This window comes from Meles meles, chromosome 16 (genome assembly GCF_922984935.1).
Source record: "Meles meles chromosome 16, mMelMel3.1 paternal haplotype, whole genome shotgun sequence".
Taxonomy (NCBI): domain Eukaryota; kingdom Metazoa; phylum Chordata; class Mammalia; order Carnivora; family Mustelidae; genus Meles; species Meles meles.
In genome coordinates, this window is record NC_060081.1 from 5,782,857 (window position 1) to 5,798,498 (window position 15,642).

Sequence of the window (15,642 nt, forward strand, 5' to 3'; positions counted from 1 at the left end):
AGTCAATTGATTTCCAACAAAAGCTAAAAGAATATAAAATAAGCAAGCAATAGTCTCCACGATAAGTGCTTTGGAAACACTGGGAAACCTCAAGTAAAGAATGCAACTGGATGTCTATCCCACCTGATCCAGACCAACGAAGTCACAATGTGACAAGGACTTCAACACAACAGCTACATCCATAAAATACCTTCCGGGAAACTGGGCAGAATGTTACTAGCACCTCTGACTTTTTATAATAAGCTTGATGACCAAAATTTGAACTCCAGATTCTGAGATCTAGAGTCAGATGCTGTGCTGACTGAACCAGGCAAGACTATTAAAACTATGCAGCACAGAGGTGTCAGAAGAGATCTAGTCATTCATCCCCTTAACACATTTTTTGGAAGAATGTTTCCTGAGTTCCTTCTAGACACTGATTTTCTGATTTGAAATCAGAAGCAAAAGCTACAATGAAAAACAACTGGGACTGACACAAACTAAAAGCTTTCTGTACAGCAAAGGAAATCTCCAGTCATTAACACATTGAAAAGACACACTGAAGAGAAGAAAATATTTGCAAACTACCTAACTGATATATGTCTCATATCCAAAATATTGAAGAACTCACACAACTCACTAACACAAAAACAGATAGCAGTTACAAGATCGCAGAGTTAAGACTAGATATTTTTTCAAAGAAAACACGGAGAAGGCCAACAAATACACGAAGAGATTTTCACCACCACTTATCACCAGGGAAATACAAATCAGAGCCCAAAATTATGTCATCTGTCACCAGTCACCTGTCAGAATGACTAGTGTCCAGAAGACCAAACAAGAATTTTGACCAAAATGTGGAGGAAAGGGAACTGTGTTCTATTGGGCCCTAGTGGGACTGTAAACGGTCTCTGTTGGTAGGACTAAAAATGGGTGCAGCTACTATGGAAAGCAGTGTCAAGTTTTCTCAAAAAATTCAACAGGGAGCACCCGGCTGACACAATCAGAAGAGTGAGTGACTTTTGATCTCAGGGTCATGAGGTTGAGCCCCACATTGGGGGTAAAGAGTATTTTAAAAAATGGATATAGAATAACCGTGTCATCCAACAATTCTCTTCTTATGTATTAGAATGAAGCCAAGTGTTCTCTCTTGAACAATGAAGGTGTATAGAGCTGTCTGGGTGGCTCAGTCGTTAAGCATCTGCCTTTGGCTCAGGTCATGATCCCAGGGTCTCAAGATTGAGCCCCACATTGGGCACCATGCTCAGTGGAGAGTATGCTTCTCCCTCTCCCACTCCCCCTGCTTGTGCTCTCTCTCTCTCTCTGTGCCCTTCTCTCTGTCAAAGAAATAAATCAAATCTAAAATAAATAAATAAATAAATAAATAAATAAATAAATAAATAAATAAATCAAACAAAATGAAGGCATATAGTTTGATGTGCCCACTGTTTCATTCCAGCACTGAGAGTCTCTGCTCCTTTGAAGTAGACTGTGAAGGGTGCTGGCCACCAAGCTAAGGTTTAGGGTCTCAGGTCAACTGCCTTCCAGAGATCTACACAAGTCCTGAGAAGTTAGCTGTCAATCTATTCCCCTTGTACCCACAGCTCTGTCTTCCCCAATCTGTCAAGGCCCAGTCCAGCGCCCCCTGGGACTTGACATATCCTGTGGTTTGGCTCACCCAGGGCTTGCTGAGACAGTACTGGGCCCAAATCTATCTCCTGAGCTGCCCCCTACAAACATGCCTGAGTCACAGGAACCTACTAACTACTTAGCAGAATGCTCACATAAGCACAGTATACTTGCTGATCAACCACTGCCGTCCCACTGTATCCAACGAGCCATCAGGTGTTATGTGCAAATTCCTTCCACTCTTGACTCTCAAACAGTCGAGACCCTCACCAGCAGGTGAGAACAGGTGAAGTCACATGCATATTTTCACCAGAATTTTGATGGTTTTAAGTCTTCTGCTACTCATGTGGCTGTTTCCTTCTCAGCTTAGCAGTATCTGGAAGTGAGGATACTCTACCAAGTCTTCTGATCTTGAAATTTTAGACCCTTCATCTATCCCATGGTCTGATGTGCCTTGCGTCTTCCTTCTTCCCTCAGAAACCTTTCCTTCATAAGGTCCAGCCCTCAGCTCTGAGTGTTGCATTCACCCATGGAATCCACCAGGTAACTCTCTTGATCCTTAGAGCCTCACTGTTGATGGCATGAGAACAATAATCAGGAGTTTATTGGTGTCTAGGAGTTTCTGGAGTTAATAAGTGACATATATCAATCCAGCTGTATCAGATTTTGATTTGTGGGGGGAAACGTTGACACTAACAGGACAAGCAAAATCCATTCAAATTCAACATATTTCATATATATACATGATCAAAAAGGAAATGTCAATCCGTAATTTGTCTCATTTTATGTTTATATTTATCCAAAATGATGACTTAAGTTTGTTTCCTTCAAAAGGTCCACATAACAAAGCAAGAAGTTATTTTAAGTGGTCAATTTGATCAGAACCCTAAGTGTTGCTTTTCTTCTTCCATCACTGAGCTTTTCTGTCCCCAACTTGCAACACATAGCCTATTCTTTCTACCTCTTTGTAAGAAAGCCAGGTGCACATCTTAATGTTCAATCCTTGAAGAACATCTTTTTTTTTCTTTCTTTCTTTCTTTTTTTTTTTTTTTTTTTTTGGTAGAAGAGTATCTTTTGAAAATCACATAGAAACTATGGCTGGCCCAGGTAAAGAAGACAGATTACCCACAAAGGAGCTGCATTTCCACTTTTGGCAACATTATGTAAGGTGAAATGTTAGATCCAAATAAGGGAAGTTTGGAGTGAATTTTCCTCAACTCCTTCTACACTTGGGTGTGTGATGTGACTGCCATAGGGCCTGACTGCCACAGCAAGAAGCACTGCTCCAGAACACCAAGAGTTTGAAGACTGGGAGGATTAACGCTGAAACTGCCTGTAATCAAAAGAGTTTGGGAGTGAGGGAAGGAGAAACAGTGAAGCATCAGGGTGAGAAATACCCACTGGATTCTAAAAGTCCTTGAATGTTGAGCATGGACTGGGTCTGATGTATTTCACCTGGCATGTGCCCTCCACAGGAGGCTCCAGAGCAAGGATTAAAGCCACTGTTGATGCCAAACACAGAGTAGAAATTTACAGTCCCTTCCAGGCAGTGGAGATGTGAGAGAAGGTGCTGGACTTTGGAAGCAAGGCACCAAATCTTCAGTTCCCAGTATCTCATATGTTGGCTATGTGCCAACAGTCTTCAAGTCTCTGTTCCCTCACATAGCAGACAAATATCATGATGGTGCCTTTTCTTTCCTTATGCTTGACCAAATGCCATGAGAGAAAACTAACGCTTGCTCAGAGGTGAGGTTTATTGTTAGATGAAGTTATAACTGACTCATAACAGAGATTCTTTCTTATTTATTTATTTATTTATTTATTTATTTTTTAGCGTAACAGTATTCATTGTTTTTGCAAAACACCCAGTGCTCCATGCAATACGTGCCCTCCCTATTACCCACCACCTGGTTCCCCCAAACTCCCACCCCTGCCCCTTCAAAACCCCCAGGTTTTTCTCAGAGTCCATAGTCTCTTATGGGTTGCCTCCCCTTCCAATTTCCACCAACTTCCTTCTCCTCTCCATCTCCCAATGTCCTCCATGTCATTTGTTATGCTCCACAAATAAGTGAAACCATATGATACTTGACTCTTTCTGCTTGACTTATTAAACTCAGCACAAACACCTCCAGTCCCGACCATGTTGTTACAAAAGTTGGATATTCATCCTTTCTTTTTTTTTTTTTTTAATAAACATATAATGTATTTTTATCCCCAGGGGTACAGGTCTGTGAATCGCCAGATTTACACACTTCACAGCACTCAGGATAGCACATACCCTCCCCAATGTCCATAACCCCCTCCCCCTCTCCCAATCCCACCTCCCCCCAGCAACCCCCAGTTTGTTTTGTGAGATTAAGAGTCATTTATGGTTTGTCTCCCTCCCAATCCCATTTTGTTTCACTTATTCTTCTCCTATCTACCTAACCCCCCATGTTGCATCTCCACGTCCTCATATCAGGGAGATCATATGATAGTTGTCTTTCTCTGAATGACTTATTTCACTAAGCATGATACCCTCTAGTTCCATCCATGTTGTCACAAATGGCAAGATTTCATTTATTTTGATGGCTGCATAGTATTCCATTCTGTATATATACAAAATCTTCTTTATCCATTCATCTGTGGATACACATCTAGGTTCTTTCCATAGTTTGGGTATTGTAGACATTGCTGCTATAAACATTCGGGTACACATGCCCCTACTGATCACTGCGTTTGTATCTTTAGGGTAAATACCCAGTAGTGCAATTGCTAGGTCATAGGGTAGTTCTATTTTCAACATTTTGAGGAACCTCCATGCTGTTTTCCAGAGTGGTTGCACCAGCTTGCATTCCCACCAACAGTGGAGGAGGGTACCCTGTTCTCTGCATCCTCGCCAGTATCTGTCATTTCCTGACTTGTTAATTTTAGCCATTCTGACTGCTGTGAGGTGATATCTCATTGTGATTTTGATTTGTATTTTCCTGATGCCGAGTGATGTGGAGCACTTTTTCATGTGACTGTTGGCCATTTGGATGTCTTCTTTGCAGAAATGTCTGTTCATGTCCTCTGCCCGTTTCTTGATTGGATTGTTTGTTCTTTGGGTGTTGAGTTTGCTAAGTTCCTTATAGATTTTGGACACTAGCCCTTTATCTGATATGTCGTTTGCAAATATCTTCTCCCATTCTGTCAGTTGTCTTTTGGTTTTGTGAACTGTTTCCTTTGCTGTGCAAAAGCTTTTGATCTTGATGAAATCCCAATTGTTCATTTTTGCCCTTGCTTCCCTTGCCTTTGCCGATGTTCCTAGGAAGATGTTGCTGCGGTGGAGATCAAAGAGGTTGCTGCCTGTGTTCTCCTCAAGGATTTTGATGGATTCCTTTCTCACATGGACGTCCTTCATCCATTTTGAGTCTATTTTCGTGTGTGGTGTAAGGTAGTGGTCCAATTTTCCCAGCACCATTTATTGAAGAGGCTGTCTTTTTTCCATTGGACATCCTTTCCTACTTTGTCGAAGATTAGTTGACCATAGAGTTGAGGGCCTATTTCTGGGCTCTCTATTCTGTTCCATTGATCTATGTGTTTGTTTTTGTGTCAGTACCATGCTGTCTTGATGATGACAGCTTTGCAATAGAGCTTGACGTCTGGAATTGTGATGCCACCCACTTTGGCTTTCTTTTTCAATATTCCATTGGCTATTCGAGTTCTTTTCTGGTTCCATATAAATTTTAGGATTTTTGTTCCATTTCTTTGAAAAATATGGATGGTATTTTGATAGGGATTGCATTAAATGTGTAGATTACTTTAGGTAGCATAGACATTTCCACAATATTTATTCTTCCAATCCAGGAGCATGGAACATTTTTTTCCATTTCTTTGTGTCTTCCTCAATTTTGTTCATGACTACTTTATAGTTTTCTGCATATAGATTCTTAGCCTCTTTGATTAGGCTTATTCCTAGATATCTTATAGTTTTGGGTGCAATTGTAAATGGGATCGACTCCTTAATTTCTCTTTCTTCTCTCTTGTTGTTGGTTTACAGAAATCCAACTGATTTCTGTGCATTGATTTTATATCCTGACACTTTATTGAATTCCTGTACAAGTTCTAGCAGTTTTGGAGAGGAGTCTTTTGTGTTTTCCACATATAGTATCATATCATCTGTGAAGAGTGATAGTTTGACTTCTTCTTTGCCGATTTGGATGCCTTTAATTTCTTTTTGTTGTCTGATTGCTGAGACTAGGGCTTCTAGTACTATGTTGAATAGCAGTGGTGATAATGGACATCCATGCTGTGTTCTTGACCTTAATGGAAAAGCTTTTAGTTTTTCTCCACTGAGAACGATATTTGCGGTGGGTATTTCATAGATGGCTTTGATAATATTGAGGAATGGGCCCTCTATCCCTACACTTTTAAGAGTTTTGATCAGGAAGGGATGCTGTACTTTTTCAAATGCTTTTTCAGCATCTATGGAGAGTATCATATGGTTCTTGTTCTTTCTAGTTCTTTCTATTATCAATGTGTTGTATCACATTGATTGATTTGCGGATGTTGAACCAACCCTGCAGCCCTGAAATAAATCCCACTTGATCATGGTGAATAATCCTTTTAATGTACTGTTTAATCCTATTGGCTAGTATTTTGGTGGGATTTTTTGCATCTGTGTTCATCAAGGATATTGGTCTGTAGTTCTCTTTTTTGGTGGGATCCTTGTCTCATTTTGGGATCAAGGTGATGCTGGCCTCATAAAATGAGTTTGGAAGTTTTCCTTCCATTTCTATTTTTTGGAACAGTTTCAGGAGAATAGGAATTATTTCTTCTTTAAATGTTGGGTAGAATTTCCCTGGGAAGCAAACTCGTCCTGGGCTTTTGCTTGTTTGGAGATTTTTGATGACTGTTTCAATCTCCTTACGGTTATGGGCCTGTTCAGGTTTTCTATTTCTTCCTGGTTCAGTTGTGGTAGTTTATATGCCTCTAGGAATGCATGCATTTCTTCCAGATTGTCCAATTTGTTGGCGTAGAGTTGCTCATAGTATGTTCTTATAATTGTCTGTATTTCTTTGGTGTTAGCTGTGATCTCTCCTCTTTCATTCATGATTTTATTTATTTGGGTCCTTTCTCTTTTCTTTTTGATGAGTCTGGCCAGGGGTTTATCAATCTTATTGATTCTTTCAAAGAACCAGCTCCTAGTTTCATTGATTTTTTCTATTGTTTTTTTTTTTTTTTTTGGTTTGTTTGTTTGTTTGTTTCTATTTCATTGATTTCTGTTCTGATCTTTATGATTTCTCTTCTCCTGCTGGGTTTAGGGTTTCTTTCTTGTTCTTTCTCCAGCTCCTTTATGTGTAGGGTTAGGTTATGTACTTGAGACCTTTCTTGCTTCTTGAGAAAGGCTTGGACCGCTATATATTTTCCTCTCAGGACTGCCTTTGCTGTGTCCCACAGATTTTGAACTGTTGTGTTTTCATTATCATTTGTTTCCATGTTTTTTTTTTTCAATTCTTCTTTAATTTCCTGGTTGACCCATTCATTCTTTAGAAGGATGCTGTTTAGTCTCCATGTATTTGGGTTCTTTCCAGCTTTCCTCTTGTGCTTGAGTTCTAAATTCAGAGCTTTGTGGTCTGAAAATATGCAGGGAATGATCCTAATCTTTTGATACTGGTTGAGACCTGATTTGTGACCCAAGATGTGATCTATTCTAGAGAATGTTCCATGTGCATTAGAGAACAATGTGTATTCTGTTGCTTTCAGATGAAATGTTCTGAATATATCTGTGATGTCCATCTGGTTCAGTGTGTCATTTAAGGCCTTTATTTCCTTGTTGATCTTTTGCTTGGATGATCTGTCCATTTCAGTGAGGGGAGTGTTCAAGTCCCCTATAATTATTGTATTATTATTGATGATTTTCTTTGATTTTGTTATTAATTGGTTGATAGAGTTCGCTGCTCCCACGTTAGGGGCATAGATATTTAAAATTGTTAGATCTTCTTGTTGGACAGACCCTTTGAGTATGATATTGAGTCCTTCCTAATCTCTTATTAGAGTCTTTGGCTTAAAATCTAATTGTTCTGATATAAGGATTGCCACCCAGCTTTCTTCTGATGCCCATTAGCATGGTAAATTGTTTTCCACTCCCTCACTTTAAATCTGGAAGTGTCTTCGCACCTAAAATGAGTTTCTTGTGGGCAACATACTGATGTTTGGTTTTTTTTTTTTTGTTTTTTTTTTTTTTTTATTCCATTTGATACCCTGTGTCTTTTGATTGGGGCATTTAGCCCATTAACATTCAGGGTAACTATTGAGAGATATGAATTTAGTGCCATTATTAGCCTGTAAGGTGACTGTTACTGTATATTGTCTCTGTACCTTTCTGATCTACTCCTTTTAGGCCCTCTCTTTGCTTAGAGAACCCCTTTCAATATTTCCTGTAGAGCTGGTTTGGTGTTTGCAAATTATTTCACTTTTTGTTTGTCCTGGAAGTTTTTAATCTCTCCTTCTATTTTCAATGATAGCCAAGCTGGATAGAGTATTCTTGGCTGCATGTTTTTCTCTTTTAGTTCTCTGAATATATCATGCCAGCTCTTTCTGGCCTGCCAGGTCTCTGTGGAGAATTCTGCTGCCAATCTAATATTTTTACCATTGTATGGTACAGACTTCTTTTCCCGGGCTGTTTTCAGCATTTTCTATTTGTCACTAAGACTTGTAAATTTTACTATTAGGTGTCGGGTTGTGGACCTATTGTTGTTGAATTTGATGGGGGTTCTCTGCACCTCCTGGACTTTGATGCTTGTTCCCTTTGCCATATTAGGAGAATTCTCTCTAATAATTCTCTCCAATAGACCATCTGCTCCCTCTCTCTCTTTCTTCTTCTGGAATCCCAATTATTCTATGTTGTTTCGTCTTATGGTGTCACTTATCTCTCGAATTCTCCCCTCGTGGTCCAGTAGCTGTTTGTCCCTCTTTTGCTCGGCTTCTTTATTCTCTGTCATTTGGTCTTCTAGATCACGAATTCTTTCTTCTGCTTCATTGATCCTAGCAGTGAGAGCCTCTATTTTTGATTGCACCTCATTAATAGCTTTTTTGATTTCAACTTGGTTAGATTTTATTTCTTTAATTTCTCCAGAAAGGGGTTTTATATCTCCATAGAGGGTTTCTCTAATATCTTCCATGCCTTTTTTGAGCCCGGTAGAACCTTCAGAATCGTCATTCTGAACTCTTGATCTGACATATTACCAATGTCTGTGTTGATTAGGTCCCTAGCCTTCAGTACTGCCTCTTGTTCTTTTGTTTGTGGTGATTTTTTCCGCCTTGTCATTTTGTCCAGATAAGAGGATATGAAAGATCAAATAACGTACTAAAAGGGTGGCAAAGACCCCAGAAAAATTCTCTGTAACTAAATCAGAAGAGACCCCAAATTTGGGGGAGGGAAGAAAGGGGATACAAAGAGGTTCAGGAAAAAAAAAAAAGAAATAAAATTTAAAAATAAAACAAGTAAAGAAAAAATATAAAAAAGAAAGAAAAAATATATATTTTAGATAACCTATCAAAAAACTTTCAAAAAGAAAAGGCTAAAAGTTTTATAAAATTTAGCAGAAGAAGAAAAAAGAAAGGAAAATATTGAAAAAAAAATTGAATTAACCACAAGACTAAAGAATCATGGGGAGAAAGCCATGAGTTCCGTGCTTTGCTTTCTCCTCCTCTGGAATTCCACTGATGTCTTAGGTATTGAACCTGCTTTTCTTGATAGATGAACTTCGTCCTGGCTGGATATTTTGTTGATCTTCTGGGGGAGGGTCCTGTCGTAGTGACTTTCAAGTACTTTGCCCAAGGCCGAATTGCACCGCCCTTACCGGGGGCCAGAATAAGTAATAAGCTCGGGTTCGCTTTTGGGAGCTTCTGTTCCCTGAACGCTTTCTGTAGAGTTCTGGAGGACGGGAATGAAAATGGTGGCGTCCCAGTCTCCGGCCCAGAGCAGTCTAGAGCCCGGGGCCCCACTCCTCAGTGAGCCCCCAGAGGACAGCACCCAATCACTCCCTTATCCCCAGCCTCCAGCCACACTCCGAGCTTACCCAGCCCGCGACCAGTTCAAGGTAACCCCGAGCTGTGAGTTCAGTCCTTGATTCTGACTCTGTAGCCAGCTTCTCCGTTCTAACACCTGCGAGCTCTGTGACACTCCGACATCCCCGATCCTTCTGTGACCCTGAAGGACCTGGGGCCACATTGACCCCGCATGGGCTTCACCCCGGTTTAGCCCCTGGAGCAATGTCCCTCAGTGGAACAGACTTTTAAAAGTCCTGATTTTGTGCTCCATTGCTCCAGCGCTTGCCGGGAACCGGCCCCTCCCCCCGTGGTTTATCTTTCCATCATTTTAGATTCACTTTTCCACCAGTCCTACCTTTCGGAAAGTGGTTGATTTTCTGTTTCTAGAATTGCTGTTCTTCTTCTCTTCGATCTCCCATTGGATTTGTATGTGTTTGCAATGTTTAGATAAGCTATTGAGCTGATCTGCTACCTGATGTAGTCTCAGCCTGCTACTTCTCCGCCATCTTGACTCCTCCCATAACAGAGATTCTTGAGTATGGTTTTTGTTCATTTTCAACCCTGTGAACAAGTTTTTCAGTGGTGAAGACATTTCTCCCCAGGTTTATTGAGGTACTACTGAGTATACTGTAAACTCCTGAGGCCCAAGCAGCACAAGGCTTCCCTCAAGAGAAGGCACAGGTTCCAAGTATTACTAATAATATTTGTCTTGACCTCTTGGAATTACCTGTAGGACTGGCCTTTGGAGAGGTACAGTCATCATGAGTTAAATAAATTGCCATACTAACATTTGTAGGAGCTTTCAGTGATGACCCCTTGCCAATGCTTAAGTGGTTCTTTAGATAAATAGAAAACAGAAGGAAAATAAATAGAAAAAGAGATAAATAGAAAGAAAATGAAAACTTCCAGTCTCTTTCTGTGAAGTCAGAATTACCCTGGTCCTCAAACAGGGCAAAGATCTCTTCAAAAAGAAGAATTTCAGACCAATATCCCTGATGAATATGGACACCAAGATCTCAACAAGATCTTAGCTAATAGGATCCAACTGTGCATTAAAAAGATTATCTTCCATGACCCGGTAGGATTGACCTCTGGTAGGCAAGAGGGGTTCAATATTCACAAATCAATCAATGTGAAAAAAAATAAGAGAAGAGAGAACCACATGGTCCTCTCAATTGATGCAGAAAAATCATTTATAAATATATCACATTGGTTCATGATTAAAACACTCCAAATTAAAGGAATAGAGGGAATATTCTTCAAATTCATCAATCTATCAATGAAAAGTCCACAGTGAATATGATTCTCTAGGGGAAAATTTAACAGCCTTCTCTTTGAAATCAGGAACATGAGAAGGATACCCTGTCTTGGCACTGTTCTCCAACATAGTACTAGAAGTCCTAGAAACAGCAATCAGAAAACAAAAGGAAATAAAATGTACTCAGTTTGGGGAAGAAGAAGTCAAACTCTTTCTATTCACAGACAACATGATACTCTATAAGGAAAACCCAAAAGACTCTACCCCAAAAATACTAGAACTCATATAACAATCATTAATGTGGCAGGATACAGAATCAATGTACAGAAATCAGATGCTTTCTTATACACTATCCATGAAAAGAAAGAAAGGGAAATTAGAGAATTGATTCTATTTACCATAGCACCAAGAACCACAAAAGACCTTGGAATAAACCTAACAAAAGAGGTACAGGATCTGTACTTAAGGACTTTAAGAACACTCATGAAAGAAATTGAAAAAGACTCAAAAAGGTGTAAAAGCATCCCATGTTCATGGATCAGAAAAATAAATATCCTTAAAATGTCTTTACTGCACAGAGTAATGTACACTTCAATTCCTTCTAGGTCAAAATTCCACTACCATCTACATAGTGCTAGAACAAACAGTCCCAAAATTTCTATAGAACCAGAAAAGACCCCATATTGCTAAGAATTTTTTTTTTTCAAAATGAAAAACAAAACCAGGGGCATCACGTTGCCTGATTTCATGTTTTGTTACAATGCTGTGATCACCAAGACGGCATATTACTGCCCCAAAAATGGACAAATAGACAAGTGGAAGAGAGGAGAGAGGCCAGATATGGACCCAAAACAATATGTTCAAATAATCCTCAACAACACTGGAATAATATACAGTGGAAAAAAAAGACAGTCTCTTCAAAAAATGGTGCTGGGAAAATTGGACAGCTATGTGTAGAAAAATGAAAGTCAAACATTCTTGTACACCACACATGAAGATAAACTCGAAATGGATAAAAGACCTCAATGTGAGGCAGCAATCCATCAGAATCTTGGCGGGGAACATAGACAGTAACCTCTTCGACATCAGCCACAGCAACATCTTTCAAGATATGTCTCCAAGGGCAAAGGAAACAAAAGCATAATTGAACTTTTGGGACTTCATCAAGATCAAAAGCTTCTGCACAACAAAGGAAACAGTCAACAAAACAAAGAGGCAACCCACAGAATGGGAGAAGATATTCACAAATGATACTACAGACAAAGGGCTGATATCCAGGATCTATAAAGAACTTCTCAAACTCAACACACACAAAACATATAATCATGTCAAAAAATGGGCAGAAGACATGAACAGACACTTCTCCAATGAAGACATACAAATTGCTATCAGACATGAAAAAATGTTCATCATCACTAGCCATCAGGGAGAATCAAATCAAAACCACATTGAGATACCATCTCAGACCAGTTAGAATTGCCAAAATTAACAAGACAAGAAACAACATCTGTTGGAAAGGATGTGGAGACAGGGGAATCCTTTTACACTGTTGGTGGAAATGCAAGTAGGTGCAGCCACCTTGGAAAACAGTGTGGAGATTCCTTAAGAAATTAAAAACAGACCTTCCCTATGACCCTGCAATTGCACTACAGGGTATTTATCCCAAAGATACAGATGTAGGGAACAGAAGGGCCATCTGTACACCAATGTTCATAGGAGCATGGCCACAGTCACCAAACTGTGGAAGGAGCCAAGAAGCCCTTCAACAGACAATGGATATAGAAGATATGGTCCATATATACAATGGAATATTATGCAGCCATCAGAAGGGAAGAATACCTAACTTTTCTATCAATATGGAGGACTGAAGGAGATTATGTGAGGGAAATATGTCAAGCAGAGGAGTCAATTTTTATACGGTTTCACTTACTTGTAGTGCATAAGAAATTACATGGAGGACATTAGTAGAAGGAAAGGAAAAGTTAATTGGTAGAAATTGTAAGACAAAATGAAGCATGAGAGACTGTGGATCTGAGAAACAAACTCAGGGTTTTGGAGAGGCAGGGATGGGGGATAGGTGAACCTGGTTGTGGGTATTAAGGAGGGCATATATTGCATGGAGCACTGCGTATAGTGCATAAATAATTAAACTTGGAACTCAGAAAAAAATAAATTTAATTTAAAAAATAATCATTTATTTACTTAGGAATCTTAATAAAATATGAAGACTGAAAAATACATTTTATTTAAAACATAATAATGATGCTATTTTATATCTTTATGAGATGTAAAGCAAAATATCCATGACCTACATTCTCCTATTGAGAGAGATTACCTCATTTATCACCTTTATGAAAATAAACTTCCTAGATTTCTGTTCTGCTGAAAGTTACTTCAGATTTCATTCAGCAGAAAAGTAGTGCATTTACAAGGACAGTAGTAGAATATTTGTGACAAGACTCTCCATTATAGCTTTTTTTCTATATTGCCCTTTTACTACAGAGGATCTAGGAGACAAGACACTGAGAACCCAGAGTGATTTGAGTTGGTTCTCAGAGGTTAGTCAAAATGAAATATTAAATATCCTCTTTCAGAGCATACGGAGGTCACTCACTTCATAAAACATACCTGAATAATATCACTTTAAAATATTTTTAGAGACATCTGAGTGGCTCAGTCATTAAGTGTCTGTGTTTGGCTCAGGTCATGATCCAGGGTTCTGGGATCAAGCCCCACATTGGGATTCCTGCTCAGTAGGAAGCCTGCTTCTCCTACTCCCACACCTGCTCCTATTCACTCTATGGAAATCTCTCTCTGCCAAATAAATAAATTATTTATATATCTATATCTGTATGTAGATGGATATAGATATAGATAAATATATTTTTTAATTTTGCAACTTGACATTGTTCCAAAAAATTTTCATGGATGAGTCAAATTTAAAACAATGTCAAATAGAGCTTCTTTATGGCCCTGCAACTGCACTACTGGGTATTTACTCCAAAGATACAGATGTAGTGAAAGAAGGACCACATGTACCCAATGTTCATAGCAGCAATGGCCACAGTCGCCAAACTGTGGAAAGAGCCAAAATGCCCTGCAATGGACGAATGGAAAAGGAAGATATGGTCCATATGCACTATGGAGTATTATGCCTCCACCAAAAAGGATGAATACCCAACTTTTATATCAACATGGAAGGAACTGGAAGAGACTATGCTGAGTGAAATAAGTCAAGCATAGATAGTCAATTGTCATATGGTTTCACTTATTTGTGGAGCAAAAGGAATAACATGGAGGATATGGGGAGATGAAGAGGAGAAGGTAATTGGGGGAAAATGGAGGGGGAGATGAACCATGAGAGACTGTGGACACTGAAAAACAATCTGAGGGTTTTGGAGGGGCAGGAGTGGGGCATTGGGTGAGACAAGTTGTGGGTATTATGGAGGGCATGCATTGCATGGAGGATGGGAGTGGTGCATATGCAATGAATTCTGGAACACTGAAACACAATTTAATTTTTTTAAAAGGAGATTCGAGACTCTATATGAGGACTGTGCCTGGGTGAAACCAGAGCAGGTGTCCCTGGAGGTGAGCAGGGGGTCCAGGCCCACACAGATATCTGTAATGGGCTAGGTTGGGGCCCTTTAATTCAGGAAGCATTTAGGAAGTCCCACTCATTATAGGCGATCCTCTAGGAGCTGACTATGATCTCTGCACAGAGCAGACAGCACCCTGGGACTCCAGACTAGTTAGGGGAAAAACAGTGACACTGGACATGATGAGAGGTAGCATCCACACGACATTTTATGTGATGACCCCTGGCTTCCACTAGATATGGGTGTATTTTCTCCAGTTATGATGAGTTTGGCAGAGCCCAGGAGTAACAGAATATGTGAGTGAGCTTTGACTGATGCATGAGGGCCTTCTCTCACCCCCAGGGACTCTTGGACCCTCACCCCACACATCTGTGATTCCTCCTTAAGGGTGAAGGTTTGAGAGTTCCTTCCGGAGGAAGGAAGGGGCCCAGGGGAACTGTGGATGTGGGCACCTTTGCAGAGCAGAGGGTGTTAGAGGACAGCTTTAGTCCCTAACGGCGTCCTTCCCCACCCCTCCCTCCAGTCCTGACTCAACACCAATCCAGGGACCCAGAACAGAGGGTGTAGGAACTATCACACGTAGCAATCTGTTGAAACCCGGACACTGGGTGCCCAGAGGGTACTCAGAAGACCCAGTGAGAGCTCAGGGACCAGATATTCCACACCCTGTGGGAGGATTGTGTCGGTGGAATGAGACCCACTCATGGAATATATTGAAAGAGTGAGGACAAGAGCAGATAAGGTAACATTTGAGGTAATGGGGTGGTCCTGCAAAGGCCTAGCTAGAGACAGAATCCCTTAGTTCCCTCCTTGGTTGGATCTTCACAGCACAGTGGCATGTGCAGCAAGAGGCCAGACACCATCCTTCCCTGGGAACATGCAGTTGAATTCTGTGGCAAGTGGACAAGGAGATCAACTGAGGAGTGTTTCCAGTTCCCCTAAGAAGGACAGAAATGTTCACGGGATTGATTAGGACTCACACTCATAGTGCCTTTTTGCACCCTGTCATCTATGATGAGATCTGTCTCAGGCAGGAGTGCCAGATCACAGGTGGACAAAGACTAGGACTGGTCTCTGACAGAAGCTGGAAGCCCAGGGACCCAGGTTCCCACATGGGTTCCCTGGAATATTGGTTTGGGAGGGTGCCCTGTCTTCTGACTC